The 23,936-nt window shown below is 33.8% G+C and overlaps 1 protein-coding gene across 1 annotated transcript in view; it reads left to right on the forward strand.

Annotated features, from left to right (window-relative positions):
• The first annotated feature begins 20,679 nt into the window (after window positions 1-20,679).
• The window catches only part of LOC133574596 (wings apart-like protein homolog), a 53,709-nt gene continuing 50,452 nt past the window's right edge, over window positions 20,680-23,936 (forward strand). The window contains exon 1 of the mRNA XM_061926776.1: window positions 20,680-20,945. The gene's annotated coding sequence lies outside the window, so the exon portion shown is untranslated. The remainder of the gene's footprint in view (window positions 20,946-23,936) is intronic.

The raw sequence follows: 23,936 nt of genomic DNA on the forward strand, positions 1-23,936 counted from the left end.
TTAGTGTGTTTTATTGGATTATATTATGTCCTATTGGACTATATTTATATCTTAATGTGTTTTATTGGATTATATTATGTCTTATTGGACTATATTTATATTTTAGTGTGTTTTATTGGATTATATTATGTCTTATTGGACTATATTTATATTTTAGTGTGTTTTATTGGATTATATTATGTTTTATTGGATTATATTTATCTTTTAGTGTGTTTTATTGGATTATATTATGTTTTATTGGACTATATTTATATTTTAGTGTGTTTTATTGGATTATATTATGTTTTATTGGACTATATTTATCTTTTAGTGTGTTTTATTGGATTATATTATGTCTTATTGGACTATATTTATCTTTTAGTGTGTTTTATTGGATTATTTTATGTCTTATTGGACTATATTTATCTTTTAGTGTGTTTTATTGGATTATATTATGTCTTATTAGACTATATTTATATTTTAGTGTGTTTTATTGGATTATATTATGTCTTATTGGACTATATTTATATTTTAGTGTGTTTTAATGATTATATTATGTCTTATTGGACTATATTTATCTTTTAGTGTGTTTTATTGGATTATATTATATCTTATTGGACTATATTTATATTTTAGTGTGTTTTATTGGATTATTTTATGTCTTATTGGACTATATTTATCTTTTAGTGTGTTTTATTGGATTATATTATGTCTTATTGGACTATATTTATATTTTAGTGTGTTTTATTGGATTATATTATGTCTTATTGGACTATATTTATCTTTTAGTGTGTTTTATTGGATTATATTATGTCCTATTGGACTATATTTATATCTTAATGTGTTTTATTGGATTATATTATGTCTTATTGGACTATATTTATATTTTAGTGTGTTTTATTGGATTATATTATGTCTTATTGGACTATATTTATATTTTAGTGTGTTTTATTGGATTATATTATGTTTTATTGGATTATATTTATCTTTTAGTGTGTTTTATTGGATTATATTATGTTTTATTGGACTATATTTATATTTTAGTGTGTTTTATTGGATTATATTATGTTTTATTGGACTATATTTATCTTTTAGTGTGTTTTATTGGATTATATTATGTCTTATTGGACTATATTTATCTTTTAGTGTGTTTTATTGGATTATTTTATGTCTTATTGGACTATATTTATCTTTTAGTGTGTTTTATTGGATTATATTATGTCTTATTGGACTATATTTATATTTTAGTGTGTTTTATTGGATTATATTATGTCTTATTGGACTATATTTATCTTTTAGTGTGTTTTATTGGATTATATTATGTCTTATTGGACTATATTTATATTTTAGTGTGTTGTATTGGATTATATTATGTCTTATTGGACTATATTTATATTTTAGTGTGTTTTATTGGATTATATTATGTTTTATTGGATTATATTTATCTTTTAGTGTGTTTTATTGGATTATATTATGTTTTATTGGACTATATTTATATTTTAGTGTGTTTTATTGGATTATATTATGTTTTATTGGACTATATTTATCTTTTAGTGTGTTTTATTGGATCATATTATGTTTTATTGGACTATATTTATCTTTTAGTGTGTTTTATTGGATTATTTTATGTCTTATTGGACTATATTTATCTTTTGGTGTGTTTTATTGGATTATATTATGTCTTATTAGACTATATTTATATTTTAGTGTGTTTTATTGGATTATATTATGTCTTATTGGACTGTATTTATATCTTAGTGTGTTTTATTGGATTATATTATGTCTTATTGGACTGTATTTATCTTCTAGTGTGTTTTATTGGATTATATTATGTCTTATTGGACTATATTTATATCTTAGTGTGTTTTATTGGATTATATTATGTCTTATTGGACTATATTTATCTTTTAGTGTGTTTTATTGGATTATATTATGTCTTATTGGACTATATTTATATTTTAGTGTGTTTTATTGGATTATATTATGTCTTATTGGACTATATTTATCTTTTAGTGTGTTTTATTGGATTATGTTATGTCTTATTGGACTATATTTATCTTTTAGTGTGTTTTATTGGATTATTTTATGTCTTATTAGACCAAATATATCTTTTAGTGTGTTTTATTGTATTATATTATGTCTTATTGGACTATATTTATCTTTTAGTGTGTTTTATTGGATTATGTTATGTCTTATTGGACTATATTTATATTTTAGTGTGTTTTATTGGATTATTTTATGTCTTATTGGACTATATTCATATTTTAGTGTGTTTTATTGGATTATATTATGTTTTATTGGACTATATTTATCTTTTAGTGTGTTTTATTGGATTATATTATGTCTTATTGGACTATATTGATATTTTAGTGTGTTTTATTGGATTATATTATGTTTTATTGGACTATATTTATCTTTTAGTGTGTTTTATTAGATTATATTATGTCCTATTGGACTATATTTATATTTTAGTGTGTTTTATTGGATTATATTATGTCTTATTGGACTATATTTATCTTTTAGTGTGTTTTATTGGATTATATTATGTCCTATTATATCCTTATATATCTTAATGTGTTTTATTGGATTATATTATGTCTTATTGGACTATATTTATCTTTTAGTGTGTTTTATTGGATTATATTATGTCTTATTGGACTATATTTATCTTTCAGTGTGTTTTATTGGATTATATTATGTCCTATTGGACTATATTTATATCTTAGTGTGTTTTATTGGATTATATTATGTCTTATTGGACTATATTTATATTTTAGTGTGTTTTATTGGATTATATTATGTTTTATTGGATTATATTTATCTTTTAGTGTGTTTTATTGGATTATATTATGTGTTATTGGACTATATTTATATTTTAGTGTGTTTTATTGGATTATATTATGTCTTATTGGACTATATTCATATTTTACTGTGTTTTATTGGATTATATTATGTTTTATTGGACTATATTTATCTTTTAGTGTGTTTTATTGGATTATATATGTTTTATTGGACTATATTTATCTTTTAGTGTGTTTTATTGGATTATTTTATGTCTTATTGGACTATATTTATCTTTTAGTGTGTTTTATTGGATTATATTATGTTTTATTGGACTATATGTCATCTTCTAGTGTGTTCTATTGGATTATCCATCCATCCTCCCTAGGGAGACGCTGGTGAGGCATCCGCACGAGATGCCTCAACCACCTAAGCTGGCTCCTTTCCAAGCGAAGGAGCAGCGGCTCTACTCCGAGTCTCTCTCGGGTGACTCAACTTCTCACCCTATCTCTAAGGGAGATGCCAGCCACCCTTCTGAGGAAACTCATTTCGGTCGCTTGTATCCCCGATCTTATTCTTTCGGTCATGACCCACACTTCATGACCATAGGTGAGAGTAGGAGCTTTGCCTTCCGGCTCAGCTCTGGTTTGGTTCCAACAGTGCGGCAGAGAGACTGCAACACTGCCCCAGCTGCTCCCATTCTCCGGCTGATTTCCTTCTCCATCTTTCCCTCACTCCTGAACAAGACCACGAGATACTTAAACTCCTCCACCTGGGACAGAGTCTCGTCCTCTACCTGGACTGTACAAACCATCGCTTTCCTGCTGAGAACCAAGGCCTCAGATCTGGAGATGCTGATCCTCATTCCAGCCGCTGAACACTCGGCTGCGAACCGATCCAGTGAGAGCTGAAGGTCACGAAGCGAAGGTGCCATCAGGACCACATCATCTGCAAAAACTAGTGACGCAACCTTTAGCCCCCCGAGACGTATACCCTCCCCACCATGGTCACCACTCTGCCTAGAGATCCTGTCCATGAAAATGACAAACAGGATAGGTGACAGAGTGCAGCCCTGGCAGAGACCAACCTCCACTGGAAATGGATCCGACTTACATCCAAGCACCCGGACACAACTCTGGCTTTGGTTGTACAGAGATTGGATGACCCTCAGCAGGGTTCCCCTCACTCCGTACTCCCTCAGCACCTCCCACAAGATCTCCCGAGGGACCCGGTCATACGCCTTCTCCAAATCCACAAAGCACATGTAGACTGGATAGACATACTCCCAGGCCTTCTCCAGGATTCCCACAAGAGTAAAGAGCTGGTCAGTTGTTCCACGACCAGGACAGAATCCATATATTGGATTATTGTATGTCTTATTGGACTGTATGTGTCATGTCTGTATTATCATGTTTTGTTTTAAGTCATGTTTTGTTTAGTTTCTGTCTTTTCACTCCCTTGTCTGGTCACCATAGCAACCATTAGTTTTCACCTGTCACGTCACGCACTTGTTTCACGTTTTGAGTCACGCACCTGCTTTCACTAATCATGTCCATAGTATTTAAGTTCATTCATTTTCTGTTGTTCGGCCTGACGACCTCACCCCATATATGCTTCTGCACACCCTTATGATCCTTGCTGCTCTTTTTTCATGCCGGTTCCATGCCAAGTAAGTTTTTGTTTATCAAGCCACAGTTTATGTTTTGTTTAATTGTTCATAGTTTCCGCCACTGTGCGCGCTTTGGTTTGATCCTTTTTTGTAGTTCTAGTGTTTCAATAAATCATGTACCTTCATTCCCGTCTCGCCCGTGCCAACTTTCCGTTGCATCCCGGAAAAGCTAACACCCAGGATCAAGTCGTGACAGTATGTTACATACTTGCCAACCTTGAGACCTCCGATTTCGGGAGGTGGGGGGCGGGGCGTGGTTGGGGGCGTGGTTAAGAGGGGAGGAGTATATTGACAGCTAGAATTCACCAAGTCAAGTATTTTATACATATATATATATATATATATCTACATCCTGAAAATATGCAAACAAAACTGTGTTGAGATAATTGATACTTCAAACTTGCATAAATAAATCTTAAGGAATATAACATAACTTGGCTTCTGAGAGCTTCAAAATGTAATGAATAAAATGCTAAAGTTGTTGATAAACAAGCAATTATTTTAATAATTAAATATGGTCATTTTAAATGAATTATGATCATTTAAAATTAATTATTTCAAATATGTTTATTTTAATGTATAATTCTATGGCTGGATGTAATAAGGAGTCAGAAAAAATACAAATAAAAACACAATTAATTTTGATGTTTTTAGCAAAATATAGTAAAAATGTATTTGTATTTTTTGTTTGTTTTTTAATTAATAAATATATTTGTTTTTAGGTAAGATAAACATAATAATACAATTTATCTCTAGTCTGGATGATTTAGTTCTTGTCACCCTGTTGTCCTCCCGTCATGAAAAGAGGCTGTCCTCACTCAGGTCCGCATGGAGCTGGAGGGGGCGTGGCCTCCAGTTCCGGCTGAAAATCGGGAGATTTGTCCCGGGGGGTTTTCGGGAGAGGCAATGAATTTCGGGAGTCTCCCGGAAAATTCGGGAGGGTTGGCAAGTATGGTATGTTATCTTCTAGTGTGTTTTATTTGATTATATTATGTTTTATTGGACTATAGTTTATCTTCTAGTGTGTTTTATTTGATTATATTATGTTTTATTGGACTATGTTTATCTTTTAGTGTGTTTTATTGGGTTATGTTATGTCGTATTGGACTATATTTGATCTTCTATTGTGTTTTATTGGATTATATTATGTTTTATTGGACTATATATATGTGTGTGTATAAATGTGTGTGTGTGCGTGTAGGTATATATGTGTGTGTGTGGGTATATGTGTGTGTGTATATAGGTGCATGTGTGTGAGTATACGTGTGTGTGTGTGTGAGTATATGTATGTGTGTGTATATATATGTGTGTGTTTGTATATTTGTGTGTACATGTATGTGTGTGTATATGTGTGTAAGAAAAAAATGTGTGCGTGTATATAAATAAGTGTGTATATTTGTGTGTGTGTGAGTATACGTGTGTGTGTGTTTATATAGGTGTGTGTGTGTGAGTATATGTAGTTAGTCACGTAAAATAAAAATTATAGTCAGTCACGTAAAATAAATATTATAGTCAGTCACATAAAATAAATGTTATAGTTAGTCACATAAAATAAATATTATAGTTAGTCACATAAAATAAATATAGTCAGTCACGTAAAATAAATATTATAGTCTGTCACATAACATAAATATTATAGTCTGTCACGTAACATAAATATTATAGTCTGTCACGTAAAATAAATATTATAGTCAGTTACGTAAAATAAATATTATAGTCAGTCACATAAAATAAATGTTATAGTTAGTCACATAAAGTAAATATTATAGTTAGTCACATAAAATAAATATTCTAGTCAGTCACATAAAATAAATATTATAGTCAGTCACATAAAATAAATAGTATAGTCAGTCACATAAAATAAATGTTATAGTTAGTCACATAAAATAAATATTATAGTTAGTCACATAAAATAAATATTCTAGTCAGTCACATAAAATAAATATTATAGTCAGTCACATAAAATAAATATTCTAGTCAGTCACGTAAAATAAATATTATAGTTAGTCACATAAAATAAATATTATAGTTAGTCACATAAAATAAATATTATAGTCAGTCACATAAAATAAATGTTATAGTTAGTCACATAAAATAAATATTATAGTTAGTCACATAAAATAAATATTCTAGTCAGTCACATAAAATAAATATTATAGTCAGTCACATAAAATAAATAGTATAGTCAGTCACATAAAATAAATAGTATAGTCAGTCACATAAAATAAATGTTATAGTTAGTCACATAAAATAAATATTCTAGTCAGTCACATAAAATAAATGTTATAGTTAGTCACATAAAATAAATATTATAGTTAGTCACATAAAATAAATATTATAATCAGTCACATAAAATAAATGTTATAGTTAGTCACATAAAATAAATATTATAGTCAGTCACGTAAAATAAATATTATAGTCAGTCACATAAAATAAATAGTATAGTCAGTCACATAAAATAAATAGTATAGTCAGTCACATAAAATAAATGTTATAGTTAGTCACATCAAATAAATATTATAGTTAGTCACATAAAATAAATATTCTAGTCAGTCACATAAAATAAATAGTATAGTCAGTCACATAAAATAAATAATATAGTCAGTCACATAAAATAAATGTTATAGTTGGTCACATAAAATAAATATTCTAGTCAGTCACATAAAATAAATAGTATATATATATGTATGTGTGTATATATATGTGTGTGTTTGTATATTTGTGTGTACATGTATATGTGTGTGTGTATATATAAATGTTCGTGTGTATATGTGTGTGTGAATCTATGTGTGTGTGTGTATATATATGAATATGTGTGTATATTTTATTGTAAGTGTATGTGTGTGTATATATCTGTGTGAATGTGTGTGTGTATATATATTTGTGTGTGTAAAGATGTATTTGTGCGTGTATATATGTGTGTGTTTGTGTATACGTGTGTGTGTATAAATGTGTGTGTGTGTGTGTGTGTGGGTGTATAAAAGTGTGTGTGTGAGTGTGTGCGTGTGGTGACAACGATGTGAGAGAGTTGATGACATCACACACACACATCAGGGCGGGCAGATGTTGATGACGTCGTCAGAAGGCCTGGATGACCTCCTGACCCCCGAGGACTTCCCGTAAATGACGGTCATGTGACCACGGTGCCAAAAAAGTGTCCGCCCGGCGCTCCACGTCTGTGCAGAACACACACACACACACACACACACACATCACACACACACATCACATCACAGCACATCATAGCAAGACTTCCTTACATAACAGTGGAAGGTTCACAAGGCCACAAACACAAGTGACGTGTGTGTGTGTGTGTGTGTGTGTGTGTGTGTGTGTGTGTGTGTGCTGCACATGTCCAACATGGTCTGTTCTTCCACAGTCAGAGTGAGCCCTCGTCGCCAAAGAAGTCTTTGAAAGTGACAAGAGTTACACGCACAACACTCAAAAAGGACAACAGTTCCTCGGAATTCTGGGAAACGATTTGGCAGTTTGTGACTTGTTCTTTACGGCGGGGGAGGGAAGAAATATGGCTGACGATGACATCGTGGCCGACCACAAGACGGTGACGAGCGTCTGAGCTGGATGAAGAACATTAGCGAGCGCTAACAATCTTTGGACACGCACTCCTGGGGTGTTGTTGGACTCACAATACATTCTCCATTCAACACAATTCTTAAATCAAGCCGATTTTAAGAATGAATGGATTTAGAATAGGATGAATCCATCCATCTTCCGCTTATCCGAGGTCGGGTCGCGGGGGCAGCAGCCTAAGCAGGGAAGCCCAGACTTCCCTCTCCCCAGCCACTTCGTCCAGCTCCTCCCGGGGGATCCCGAGGCGTTCCCAGGCCAGCCGGGAGACGGCCTGGTCTTCGGAGAACAACCTCGCTCTCAACACCAGCAAGACCAGAGAGATCATCGTCGACTTCAGGAGGAGCAGCACCGACCCTGCCCCCCTCTACATCAACGGCGAGCGTGTAGAGAGGGTCCACACCTTCAGGTACCTTGGAGTCCACATCTCTAATGACTTCTCCTGGACAGTCAACACCACATCAATCATCAAGAAGGCTCAGCAGCGGCTACACTTCCTTAGAGTCCTCGGGAAGTACAACCTGAAGCCTGACCTGCTGCTGACCTTCTACCGCTCGTCCATCGAGAGCCTGCTGACCTACTGTATTACGGTATGGTACGGCAGCTGCACTGCAGCAGACAGGGAGAGGCTGCAAAGAGTGGTCAAGACGGCTCAGAAGATCATCGGCCGCCCTCTCCCCTCTCTGACGGACATCTACACCTCCCGCTGCCTCAACAGAGCCAGTGCCATCATCAAGGACAGCACCCACCCTGGCTCTGACCTGTTCCACCTGCTGCCCTCTGGGAAGCGCTACAGGTGCATTAAAACCAAAACAAACAGGCTAAAGAACAGCTTCTTCCCCAGGGCCATAACCATCCTGAACGGACTGCCCCATTGTCCCTCATAACTGCCTTCTCTTCGGTGCAATAACCCATTCCACCAACCACCCTGTTTTTGTTTTGTTTTTTCATGTATATATTCACTTCACACCATATTCATTGCACTTCTACATTTTTTATATTTCTATATATTTGCACATTGTTTTTCTAGCATGCACACATCGCACTGTATGGAATGGCCTCAATCTCGTTACCTTGCGTAATGACAATAAAGCTGATTCTGATTCTGATTCTGATTCTGAGACATAGTCTTCCCAACGTGTCCTGGGTCTTCCCCGTGGCCTCCTACCGGTCGGACGTGCCCTGAACACCTCCCTAGGGAGGCGTTCGGGTGGCATCCTGACCAGATGCCAGATGAATAAGAATTTGGATGTGAACCGAATTATAAAAAATGGGAGCCATTCTGTTCATAACTTTTATGGACAGAATTTCTAGGCGCAGTCAAGGCGTTGAGGGGATCTGGTTTGGTGGCTGCAGGATTAGGTCTCTGCTTTTTAAACATGATGTGGTCCTGATTGTTACGGCTCAGGCTCCTGCCAACGCCGCTCATCCGTCTGTGCGCACCTCGGGACACGCCCACGGGTGCGCACATCCAGGGACGCGCCGCGCGCGTCCCCGCCCTGCAGCAGCCACCAGCTGCATTCACTCGCTGGCAATCTGCACACCTGCGACTGATCAGGGCGAGATCAATAAAGGACCAGTGGACCCAAGGATCGTGGCGGGAACTTAGCTTTCTCATGGTGTACCGTAAGCCTTATGCGCTCTTACTGTGTTGTTTTTCCCTCCGTGATTCTGACGTCTGTTGCTCTTCCGCAGTGCCTTCCCGAGTTTTCCCTCCTCGAGATCTCCCGTTGTTTACCCGGTGTTTTGGACTGCCTTCTTCGTTTCTCGACTCCTCACTCGCCCCCTGGACTCTGACGTCTCTCTCTGCCCCACGGACCCCTCGCTGATCTTGGACCCCTTTTGCCTTGCCCTCTTTGGACTTGTCTGCCTTTTCTCATCAACACTTGGTAACACACTTCAGATATCTACACACATAGTCTTACACCACACACACTCTTGTATTTTAGTCACACACTCTATTTCTATAGTTTAGTTGTATCGTTTATTATTATATATATTTATTATATATAATAAATTATTGTATATACTGCCCCCTGGTGTCTGAGCCGTCACCTTCCCTCAGCAAACACAACACTGATGGCTTCATCTGGCCAGGATCTTCAGCTCTCACTGGATCGGTTCGCAGCCGAGTGTGAAGCGACTGGGATGAGAATCAGCACCTCCAAGTCCGACTCCATGGTTCTCGCCCGGAAAAGGGTGGAGTGCCATCTCCGGGTTGGGGAGGAGATCTTGCCCCAAGTGGAGGAGTTCAAGTACCTCGGAGTCTTGTTCACGAGTGAGGGAAGAGTGGATGGTGAGATCGACAGGCGGATCGGTGCGGCGTCTTCAGTAATGCGGACGCTGTATCGATCCGTTGTGGTGAAGAAGGAGCTGAGCCGGAAGGCAAAGCTCGATTTACCAGTCGATCTACGTTCCCATCCTCACCTATGGTCATGAGCTTTGGGTTATGACCAAAAGGACAAGATCACGAGTACAAGCGGCCGAAATGAGTTTCCTCCGCCGGGTGGCGGGGCTCTCCCTTAGAGATAGGGTGAGAAGCTCTGCCATCCGGGGGAAGCTCAAAGTAAAGCCGCTGCTCCTTCACATGGAGAGGAGCCAGATGAGGTGGTTCGGGCATCTGGTCAGGATGCCACCCGAACACCTCCCTAGGGAGGTGTTTAGGGCACGTCCGACCGGTAGGAGGCCGCGGGGAAGACCCAGGACACGTTGGGAAGACTATGTCTCCCGGCTGGCCTGGGAACGCCTCGGGATCCCCCGGGAAGAGCTGGACGAAGTGGCTGGGGAGAGGGAAGTCTGGGCTTCCCTGCTTAGGCTGCTGCCCCCGCAACCCGACCTCGGATAAGCGGAAGAAGATGGATGGATGGATGGATGGATGGATGGATGGATGGGAGCCATTACCTCCCTGATTGGCACTCAGCATCAAGGGTTGGAATTGGGGGTAAAATCACCAAAAATGATTCCCGGGCGCGGCCACCGCTGCTGCTCACTGCTCCCCTCGCCTGCCAGGGGGTGATCAAGGGTGATGAGTCAAATGCAGAGAATAATTCCACCGCACCTAGTGTGTGTGTGACAATCATTGGCGCATATTTGAAACATCCATCCATCCATCCATCCATTTTCTACCGCTTATTCCCTTAGCAAAAAAGCTAGCATGAAACGTTAGCATGCTAACATTAGCGTTATTAGTGTTGGAATAATTGTTTGTAAGTTATCACAAAAGAAACGTTGTATTATGAATGCTGTCTTTCGAGGCCTAACAAGAGGAAGAATGCTCGTGAAACGCCACTGTGATTTCAACACGGACAGATGGCAGGATCTGCTCAACTTCCAGAGGAACTCTCTTTGAAGTGTTTAAACGAACTCTCTCTGAAGTATTTCACAAACTCTCTTCCAACTATTTGGTAACCGAGGTCAACGCTATTTACGACCCGCTGCCCTCTTGAAGTCGCTGTGGTCAGGAGACGGGAGGGGTTATCCATTGTCCTACCAACACCTGCCCCAGCTGGATCCAGGAAGAGCCCAAGCCCGAGAAATCCTCTTCTTGGACTTCAAAGCGACCGAAAACAATGACTGTTTTACATACTTCCCATTCCTGCTGAGACATGTGTTGGTGCGTGAACATTGAACATCTGAATAAATGAAGAGACGAAAACCTTCTTGGTCAGAGCGTGGTGCAGGACTGTACAGAGAGTGCAGTGGCCATGTCTCTCCTCAATATTGAGTCCAAATTGAATTCTGTCTCTGTTTGATTCCTTGCCTTTTGTCTTGTTTAATAGATGTCCTCAGTGTTTGAACGTGACAATTAGTCTTCAGAGTTTCCGGTCATATTAGTGAATTTATTTGACATTTTATCACAACAAACATGTGACTGCAGACTCTTCTCTGGCACTCTGTACGTGCACGTGTGTGCCGGGGTCGTTTATTCAATATAATTAGTAGTAATGAAAAATATAGACTTTTAAAATACATATCTTCTGTATTTAAGCGCGTCGCTGGTGTTCTTGTTCAATGTTTCTATTTTTTAAAAATGTATCGTCGCGGACAAAGCCTTGGGAAAGAATTCTGCCTGCAGTGTGGCGGCCTCTAGTGGCCGTGTAGGTCAATGTCGCCTTTTTAACTCCTACTGTAGTTTTAATAAAGGCCACTAGATGGCAGCAGCTGCACGTGAGTCATTATGAGGATTCCGCTTTAAAATGGACATTTTTCAGTCACGTATGACGTCATGACACGGCTAATGTTAGCATATGCTATCTACTGTAAAACAACCCAAACATCTACAACTTAGGGCAACATCTTTGCTTTAGTTGGAAGTGCAATTGTTAAATAAAAAAATTAAAAATAGATTAAATTAATTTGAAAAATAATTTAAAAAAATCAGAATAAAAACATTAAAATACATATTTTTAAATAACAAATAAACGAATGAAGGTGAATTATTGTAGGCTGACTTGTGAATATTTCTACTGACACACAAGATGATATAAATAATAATAATAAAAAAAATAAATACATAGAAAATATATATATATAAAAAAATAAAAAATAAAAATAAATAAATAAACAAATGACGGTGAATTCTTGTAAGCTGAGTTGTGAATATTTCTACTGACACACAAGATGATAAAAATAATCAAAAAAATAAAAATAATCAAAAAATAAAAATATGTATATTTAAAAAAAAAAAGATAAACAAATGAAGGTGAATTCTTGTCGGCTGGGTTGTGAATATTTCTACCGACACAAAAGGTGATTAAAATAATTTAAAAATATATATAATTTACAAATGAATTAATACAAATACAAATATGTATATTTAAAAAAAAACAACTAATAAACAAATAGAGGTGAATTATTGTAGGTTGAGTTGTGAATATTTCTACTAACACACAGAATGATATAAAAAATAATAAAAACATACAAAAGTAATATTTTACAAATAAAGACAAAGAAAATATAAAAAAATTACAAGATCAAAAATACAAATTTAAAAAATAAATAGATACGTAAATAAACAAATGAAGGTGAATTATTGTAAGCTGAGTTGTGAATATTTCTACTGACACACAAGATGTTAAAAAGAATTAAAAAAATTAAATAATCAAAAAAAAAAAAAATGTATGTGTAAAAAAAAACTATAAACAAATGAAGGGGAATTCTTGTCGGCTGAGTTGTGAATATTTCGACTGACACACAAGATGATATAAATAATAATAAAAAAATAAAAATAAATAAAAAAATAAATAAATAAATAAATAAATACATAGAAAATATATATATAAAAAAAATAAAATAAATAAATAAATAAATAAACAAATGACGGTGAATTCTTGTAAGTTGAGTTGTGAATATTTCTACTGACACACAAGATGATAAAAATAATCAAAAAAATAAAAATAATAAAAAAATAAAAAAATAAAAATATGTATATTTAAAAAAAAAAAAGATAAACAAATGAAGGTGAATTCTTGTCGGCTGGGTTGTGAATATTTCTACTGACACAAAAGGTGATTAAAATAATAAAAAAAAAAAATAAATTTACAAATGAATTGATACAAATACAAATATGTATATTTAAAAAAAACAACTAATAAACAAATAAAGGTGAATTATTGTAGGTTGAGTTGTGAATATTTCTACTAACACACAGAATGATATAAAAAATAATAAAAACATACAAAAGTAATATTTTACAAATAAATACAAAGAAAATATTAAAAAATTACAAAATCAAAAATACAAATTTAAAAAATAAATAGATACGTAAATAAACAAATGAAGGTGAATTCTTGTAAGCTGAGTTGTGAATATTTCTACTGACACACAAGATGTTAAAAAGAATTAAAAAAATTAAATAATACAAAAATAAAAAAATAAAAATGTATATGTAAAAAAAAAACTATAAACAAATGAAGGGGAATTCTTGTCGGCTGAGTTGTGAATATTTCGACTGACACAAAAGTGGATTAAAATCATTAAAACAATGTTAAAATAAATATAATTTAAAAATAAATTAATACAAATAAAAATATGAAACAAAAAAAAACAAATAAAGGTGATTTATTGTAGGCTTAGGTGTGAATAGTTCTACTGACACACAACATTATACAAATAATTAAGAACATTTTTTTTTACAAATAATTTAAAAATAAAACAATTTAATTAAAAATATATATATTAAAAAAACAAACAAAAAAAACAAATGAAGGTGAATTCTTGTAGGTTGAGTTGTGAATATTTCTACTGACACACAAGATGATAAAAATAATCAAAAAAATAAAAAAAATAAAAAAATAAAAAAATAAAAATATGTATATTAAAAAAAAAAAGATAAACAAATGAAGGTGAATTCTTGTCGGCTGGGTTGTGAATATTTCTACCGACACAAAAGGTGATTAAAATAATTAAAAAATATATATAATTTACAAATGAATTAATACAAATACAAATATGTATATTTAAAAAAAAAACAAATAAACAAATAAAGGTGAATTATTGTAGGTTGAGTTGTGAATATTTCTACTAACACACAGAATGATATAAAAAATAATAAAAACATACAAAAGTAATATTTTACAAATAAATACATAGAAAATATTAAAAAATTACAAAATCAAAAATACAAATTTAAAAAATAAATAGATACGTAAATAAACAAATGAAGGTGAATTCTTGTAAGCTGAGTTGTGAATATTTCTACTGACACACAAGATGTTAAAAAGAATTTAAAAAATGTAATTATAAAAAAAAATGTATATGTATATTTAAAAAAAACTAATAAACAAATAAAGGTGATTTATTGTAGGTTGAGTTGTGAATATTTCTACTAACACACAGAATGACATAAAAAATAATAAAAACATACAAAAGTAATATTTTACAAATAAATACATAGAAAATATTAAAAAATTACAAAATCAAAAATACAAATTTAAAAAATAAATAGATACGTTAATAAACAAATGAAGGTGAATTCTTGTAAGCTGAGTTGTGAATATTTCTACTGACACACAAGATGTTAAAAAGAATTTAAAAAATTCAATAATACATTTTTTTTATATGTATATTTAAAAAAAACTAATAAACAAATAAAGGTGAATTATTGTAGGTTGAGTTGTGAATATTTCTACTAACACACAGAATGATATAGAAAATAATAAAAACATACAAAAGTAATATTTTACAAATAAATACATAGAAAATATTTAAAAAATTACAAAATCAAAAATACAAATTTAAAAAATAAATAGATACGTAAATAAACAAATGAAGGTGAATTCTTGTAAGCTGAGTTGTGAATATTTCTACTGACACACAAGGTGTTAAAAAGAATAAAAAAAAAAATAAATAAATAAAAAAAATAAAAAAAATATGTATATGTAAAAAAAAAACTATAAACAAATGAAGGGGAATTCTTGTCGGCTGAGTTGTGAATATTTCGACTGACACAAAAGTGGATTCAAATCTTTAAAACAATGTTAAAATAAATGTAATTTAAAAATAAATTAATACAAATAAAAATATGAAACAAAAAAACAAAACAAATAAAGGTGATTTATCGTAGGCTGAGGTGTGAATAGTTCTACTGACACACAACATTATACAAATAATTAAGACAATTTATTTTACAAATAATTTAAAAATAAAACAATTTAATTAAAAATATATATATTTAAAAAAAACAAAAAACAAATGAAGGTGAATTATTGTAGGTTGAGTTGTGAATATTTCTACTGACACACAAGATGATAAAAATAATCAAAACAATTAAGATAATACAAAAATAAAAATATGTATATTTAAAAAAAAAAAGATAAACAAATGAAGGTGAATTCTTGTCGGCTGGGTTGTGAATATTTCTACTGACACAAAAGGTGATTAAAATAATTTAAAAATATATATAATTTACAAATGAATTAATACAAATACAAATATGTATATTTTAAAAAAAAAACTAATAAACAAATAAAGGTGAATTATTGTAGGTTGAGTTGTGAATATTTCTACTAACACACAGAATGATATAAAAAAATTATAAAAACATACAAAAGTAATATTTTACAAATAAAGACAAAGAAAATATAAAAAAATTACAAGATCAAAAATACAAATTTAAAAAATAAATAGATATGTAAATAAACAAATGAAGGTGAATTCTTGTAAGCTGAGTTGTGAATATTTCTACTGACACACAAGATGTTAAAAAGAATTAAAAAAATTAAATAATATATATATATATATTTTTTTTTTAAATGTATATGTAAAAAAAAAAAACTATAAACAAATGAAGGGGAATTCTTGTCGGCTGAGTTGTGAATATTTCGACTGACACAAAAGTGGATTAAAATCATTAAAACAATGTTAAAATAAATATAATTTAAAAATAAATTAATACAAATAAAAATATGAAACAAAAAAAAACAAATAAAGGTGATTTATTGTAGGCTTAGGTGTGAATAGTTCTACTGACACACAACATTATACAAATAATTAAGATTTTTTTTTTTACAAATAATTTAAAAATAAAACAATTTAATTAAAAATATATATATTTAAAAAAAACAAAAAACAAATGAAGGTGAATTATAGTAGGTTGAGTTGTGAATATTTCTACTGACACACAAGATGATAAAAATAATCAAAAAAATTAAAATAATAAAAAAATTAAAAAATGTATATTTAAAAAAAAAAAAGATAAACAAATGAAGGTGAATTCTTGTCGGCTGGGTTGTGAATATTTCTACTGACACAAAAGGTGATTAAAATAATTTAAAAAAATATATAATTTACAAATGAATTAATACAAATACAAATATGTATATTTAAAAAAAACCTAATAAACAAATAAAGGTGAATTATTGTAGGTTGAGTTGTGAATATTTCTACTAACACACAGAATGATATAACAAATAATAAAAACATACAAAAGTAATATTTTACAAATAAATACAAAGAAAATATTAAAAAATTACAAAATCAAAAATACAAATTTAAAAAATAAATAGATACGTAAATAAACAAATGAAGGTGAATTATTGTAAGCTGAGTTGTGAATATTTCTACTGACACACAAGATGTTAAAAAGAATTAAAAAAAATAAAAATTAAAAATAAATAAATAAAATGTATATGTAAAAAAAAAACTATAAACAAATGAAGGGGAATTCTTGTCGGCTGAGTTGTGAATATTTCGACTGACACAAAAGTGGATTAAAATCATTAAAACAATGTTAAAATAAATATAATTTAAAAATAAATTAATAAAAATAAAAATATTAAACAAAAAAAACAAATAAAGGTGATTTATTGTAGGCTTAGGTGTGAATAGTTCTACTGACACACAACATGATACAAATAATTAAGAAAAAAATGTTTACAAATAATTTAAAAATAAAACAATTTAATTAAAAATATATATATTTAAAAAACAAAAAAAACAAATGAAGGTGAATTCTTGTAGGTTGAGTTGTGAATATTTCTACTGACACACAAGATGACAAAAATGTTCTTTTTCATATTTTGTGAGTAAACGTTGAAGAGTCGAGTCACTTTTTCCGGCGTCATATGGTCACGTGACTGCCAGGCTTTGATTGGTGAAACGGAGTCATGTGACACAAGTCTAAAAAAAAAAATCCATCTTTGCAAGAAATAATCAATCAAACATTTAACGACGATCTCAATAAAAGAGAGTGGGTGTAAGAAAGTAAAAGTAGTGTTTCTTCTTCTAAAAGTAGAAAGTATGTTGCATTAAAACTACTCAATTTGACCAAGAAGTTACTCCCGTAGAGGGGCAACTTCACACAGGTGTGACCACAGAAAGTCATCCTTGATGTGGTTCTGCACTGTGAAAGTGGCAATAAATTGTGTTGATTTGAACCATAAAAGAAGCACTCAGGAATGTCGTTAACAGAGGTGGGTAGAGTAGCCAGAAATTGTACTCAAGTAAGAGTACTGTTACTTTAGAGATTTATTACTCAAGTAAAAGTAAGGAGTAGTCACCCAAATATTTACTTAAGTAAAAGTAAAAAGTATGTTGTAAAAAAACTACTCAAGTACTGAGTAACTGATGAGTAACATACACACACACATATCATATATATATATATATATATATATATATATATATATATATATATATATATATATATATACACACACACACACATATATACATATATATATATACACACACACACACACACATATATATATATATATATATATATATATATATATATATACATACATTGATATATACAGTATATAATTTATATATATATTTTTTTGCCGTTTTTGTTTACATGTTAATAGTGTTTTAATGAATATACATGCATGTTTAACACATATAGATTCCTTTCTTTCATGAAGACAAGAATATAAGTTGGTGTATTACCTGATTCTGATGACTTGCATTGATTGGAATCAGACAGTAGTGATGACAAACGTCCACGTTTTCAAATGGAGGAGAAAAAAAGTTCCTCCTTTTTAGTCTAATACCACATGAAAGTGGTTGGTTTTTGGCATCTTATTTGTCCAGCTTCCATATTCGTTTTTATACACTTTACAAGAAATACATTGGCGGCAAACTCCGTAGCTTGCTAGCTTGTTTGCGCAGGCTTTCGGAGACTCTTATTTTGAAAGCGCAGGCGCGATGGAGCGGCACTTTTATTGTGAAGACAGGAACTGTGCAGTCAGTCTTTAGGCTTTTGACGGGGTGTACGGTTGAAATAAAAAATTGTCTTTTTTCCTTCACACTTTTGATTGATTGATTGGAACTTGTATTAGTAGATTGCACAGTACAGAATATATTCCGTACAATTGACCACTAAATGGTAACACCCCAATAAGTTTTTCAACTTGTTTAAGTCAGGTCATGTGACCGCCTGGCTCTGTTTGATTGGTCCAGCGTCACCAGTGACTGCATCTGATTGGTGGAACGGAGTGAACGTCACCAGTGACTGTATTTGTTGAAACGCAGGCACTATGGAGGTCTGTCTGACAGACCAAAACAAACAAAGCGTGCATTAAAAGATCGATAAAAATGAGTAGCGAGTAGCGAGCTGAATGTAGATAAAAGTAGCGGAGTAAAAGTAGCGTTTCTTCTCTATAAATGTACTCAAGTAAAAGTAAAAGTATGTTGCATTAAAACTACTCTTAGAAGTACAATTTATCCCAAAAGTTACTCAAGTAGATGTAACGGAGTAAATGTAGCGCGTTACTACCCACCTCTGCACAGGTGTGACCACAGAAAGTCATCCTTGATGTTGTTCTGCACTGTGAAAGTGGCAATAAATTGTGTTGATTTGAACCATAAAAGAAGCACTCAGGAATGCCGTTAATGTGTTCGAACGCAACAATAGAAGTGCGCGCCGTCTAACGTTACATTGACACGGGACGTTGTACGTCTTCGTACGGAAGCACTGAATAAAAATACAGGACGAAATGAATAAAAAGTCATTGCAAAATGTGACTTGATATCAGGCCCGGCCCTAACCAATCTGGCGCCCTAGGCAAGATTTTAGGTGGCGCCCCCCCACATCGGCAGTGAAGTGTATATACTCACAAGAAACCGAATAGCTTTGTCTTTGACCTTTTTTTTTTTACTTACAACTATACCTAATATATAAAGGGGTGGAAAAGTGACTATTACCTGCAGGGCAAACATTAGCTAACCAGAAGGCAATAACAATGTAAACAAAAAACACCTGCTTAAAAGATCTAATACAAATGTCCCTGAGGAATGTAAGGTGGGAGTACTGTAATTACCTAACATTACATTATTATTTTCCATAACAATTTAGCCCCCTCCACAATATTAACCCGACGTTAAAACAGAACTAGCTATTTATTGATTAGCAATTGCAGAATCATGTAACATTAGCTTAATGCTAAAAAGCCAGGTTACTATCACATTCTGTAACAGACAAATAATTTCATGTAGGCTAACGTTACCTACCTGCTACCTCTGTCTTTTCTCGTTTCTCCTCCTCTTCTTTTCTCTTTTTTCTTCCCTGGGCACCTGACAGTTTTGGCCGTTTTGACATCTTGTGTTGATTTTTTGATGTGGTGACGTCCAAAAAGAGTCATGATACGGGAAGGGAGGGGGTGCACCGTGCGGGGGGGGGGGGGGGGGGGGGGGGCGTAATGTTGTAACAAATAATATTTCTATTAAATAGGCTTTACTTTGCATTTTAATTAACGTGGGATTATTTTTTGTATTTAAAAATAATAGTACCAACTTTTTTTTTTTCTTTTTTTTTTTCTCCAACATTTGTGGCACTGGCGTGGCGCCCCCTGATGGACGGCGCCCTTAGCATTTGCCTATACGGCCTATGCCACGGGCCGGCCCTGCTTGATATCTTCTATCAATTGTCATCATTTGTGTCAAGTCATGTCAATTGTCACTTTTACGAGTGTCGTTGAACGCGGCATGAGCGCGGTTGAAACTTGAACTCAAAAACTTCCGGTTGTTGTTACCAAAATAAATCTATAGCAATAACATTACCGTAACTTACCGACACGGAGTTGAACTGCGTTATCCCCTAAATTATTTTTTTTGAATCAATGTTTTTCTTTGTTGTTGTGAACTCACAAGTCTTATTGCACACGCTCCATGCCGTCTTTTATTAAGGACGTTCGAAGCGACTTCCGGTCGTGTCCCGTTGTCCCGGCAGCTTGACGTGTAGTTGATCGCAATGGAAACCTCCGTCACAAGCCGCAGGAAACAAATTGTCTGCAGTTTAGTTTGAACATCAACAACATTTTGAACGCTCACCGTCGCTTCGAGTCCAGCGAGGCGGCGTCGGCAGCGTTCCTCCTGCGGGGCTGCTGTGGCGACCCGTGCGGCCCGGTGGATGCTGGGCTGAGGCCTCCGCTCCGATGCCAGTTGGAATCTGCTTTGTCCCTCCTGCGGCCCTTTAGCTGGCAAAGTGAGTCTTCTAAATGCACTTTTTGTGCTCCCTGCTTGTAAAAGATGCATCTTGTGTCTTCTGCTGTCAACAAGGAGCGGCCGGATCGCACTTATTGTTAGCCGTTAGCTCCGGGCTAGCAGCGCTAATGCTAAAGCTAACAGTCAACAACTCAGCATCTCGAGGGACAAACATTATTATTATTGTTGATAATAAGCTTCTATTAACCTTTCATTATCCCGCCGGTAAGATGCATTTATTAGCTTTGTTTTGACACACCTAAGTTATAAGATGACATATTTGCTGTTGTTTAAGAACTAGCACTCTCTCCCACACTCTCTAACGATATCAAAATGTCGCGATACCATTTCGTCGCGGTATTTAGGCCACTGCACGATAATACTGTGGTATTGTCCAAAGAAAACCCCAACCTGGTATAAATGATGTCGTATAGGTTAGAGATGTAACGATAATCGCCAATTAAAATGAAAATGATGTAAAAACCGTGGTTGATAAATACATAGTCCGACTAGCTAGCCTAAATGCTAACGTGAAAACAAGAGTCCTTAACCTCCTTCCCTCATGAAGAAACGTCATAGCCCAAGCACCCTGCTGTCTGAGCAACTAAGATATTTATATCGCACTTAAAGGATTGATTTGGTCGCATTTATGTGAGGTCACATAAACCTGAGGTAAGGCTAAAGATAAAACACCCCATTTCCATTTATTAAAAACATTTTAAGACGTTCTCAAATGCATTTTTTTCCCCATTTATTTATTTATTTCACGCAATGACATAAAAAAGTACAAAGTTGACAACACACAATAATATAAATTAATAAAGTGCAGAAGGTAATGTATCGTATGTAATGCATGATTGTCCAGTTTTGCCTGAAAGGGAGTGGGAAGAAGAGAACTTATTTAATCTAGGGCTGCAGCTAACGATTATTTGTCTACCGATTAATCTATAGATTATTTTTTCGATTAATCGGTTAATCTATGGATTATTTTTTTCGATTAATCTATAGATTATTTTTCCTTTTACCGATTATTTTTTTTATTTAAAATGAAGAGGAAAAAATAAATGTAGGCCAGTTTTTTCAAAAGGCATGGCTTTTATTTACAAAAAAAAGTATGGCCACTAGTCAGTCAACATTGACAACAACATGACAAAATATTCTGTAACAATGTAAACATTTAAAACTTTTAACATTTAACAAAATTAAAAGTAGCTTATTTGCTTTTTAATGTGCAAATATAAAAGTAAACATCCAGTGCAAATCTTAATATTCTGGAATAGTATAAGCATTTAAAAAGTAAAAGAATTGCTTATTTTGCTTTAAAATGTGCAAAAATAAAGATAAACATCCAATACAAAAATGTGCAAAACGGAAATATTCTGTAACAAGTGTAAACATTTCAACAAAAGTAAAAGTATTGCTTATTTGCTAAAATGTGCAAAAATAAAGCTAAACATCCAATACAAAAAAGTGTACAGTGTAAACATTTCAACAAAAGTAAAAGTATTGCTTATTTTGCTTAATAACACAACAATGATAGTATGATTAAAGTGAAAGTTAATTGTTGGTTTGTACATAGTATATGTAACTGTTAATGTTGTAAAAGGTATTTGCACAACTAATTAACGTTAGCGTTTGTGACACGTCTTGTGCCGTGGGGTTCTTTCAGGACCGACAGACTGAACGCCAGACGGCTTTGCCAGGTTTACAATCTTTTAATTTTACACAAAGTCTTTTCTCTTCCAACTCTTTTCTCTTTCTTTCCTCGCTTTTCAGCTCCTCTTCCTCGCTCGCTCGTCGTCCCCTGTCTCTTGCGGCGTCGCTCCCGGCGCGCCCCGCCTCGCCGCCGCCGCCTCTCCACAGCGTTAAAGAGGAGCGCGTCTTTGTAAACACTGAACAGGCACGCCAAACGCGCCTCTCAGAGCAAACGGTGCTTTAGTTTATGAATTTACAACGCAGATACAAATGACACATTCATGTTTTTGTGTAATAATGACAACGTATACGCACGCGGACGATTGACTAGTTGATGGTGATGGCAAGAACGCTGTCGGGGGTTTTCTTTTCAAATGTTCGTTCATAGCCGTTGTGCTGCTATGATAGGCCATTTCCGCTCGACACAGTGTGCATACAACAACATTATTAGGCCGTTTATTGAAATACTCCCACACTTTTGACGACTTTTGGCGTGCTTTTTTCCCCTCGCTCGCATCGTCTACTTTGCGCTCCGCCATGACAGTAGTGTGACGTAAATATGCGACGCGCCGACGCACAAAAACGGCGTCGACGTATTTACGTAACCGATGACGTCGACTACGTCGACGCGTCGTTTCAGCCTTACAAGAGTCCTTAACCTCCTTCCCTCATGAAGAAACGCCATAGCCCGAGCACGCTGCTGTCTGAGCAACTAAGATATTTATATCGCACTTAAAGGATTGATTTGGTCGCGATGAAACTGGCAGTAAGTGAATTTATGTGAGGTCACATAAACCGGAGGTGAAGCTAAAGATAAAACACCCCATTTCCATTTATTAAAAACATTTTAAGACGTTCTCAAATGCATTTATTTATTTTCTTTCATGCAATGACATAAAAAAGTACAAAGTTGGCAACACATAATAATATAAATTAATAAAGTGCAGAAGGTAATGTATCGTATGTAATGCATGATTGTCCAGTTTTGCCTGAAAGGGAGTGGGAAGAAGAGAATTTATTTAATCCCACCCCCAGTTCTCCATTCAGTGATTATTCCCATGAGTTTCACTCTTACCGTATTTTCCGCACCATAAGCCGCCCTGGGTTATAAGCCGCGCCTTCAATGAACGGCATATTTCAAAACTTTGTCCACCTATAAGCCGCCCCGTGTTATAAGCCGCATCTAACTGCGCTAAAGGAATGTCAAAAAAACAGTCAGATAGGTCAGTCAAACTTTAATAATATATTAAAAACCAGCGTTCTAACAACTCTGTTCACTCCCAAAATGTACGCAAAT

This window comes from Nerophis lumbriciformis, linkage group LG32, assembly GCF_033978685.3.
Source record: "Nerophis lumbriciformis linkage group LG32, RoL_Nlum_v2.1, whole genome shotgun sequence".
NCBI classification, from domain to species: Eukaryota; Metazoa; Chordata; class Actinopteri; order Syngnathiformes; family Syngnathidae; genus Nerophis; species Nerophis lumbriciformis.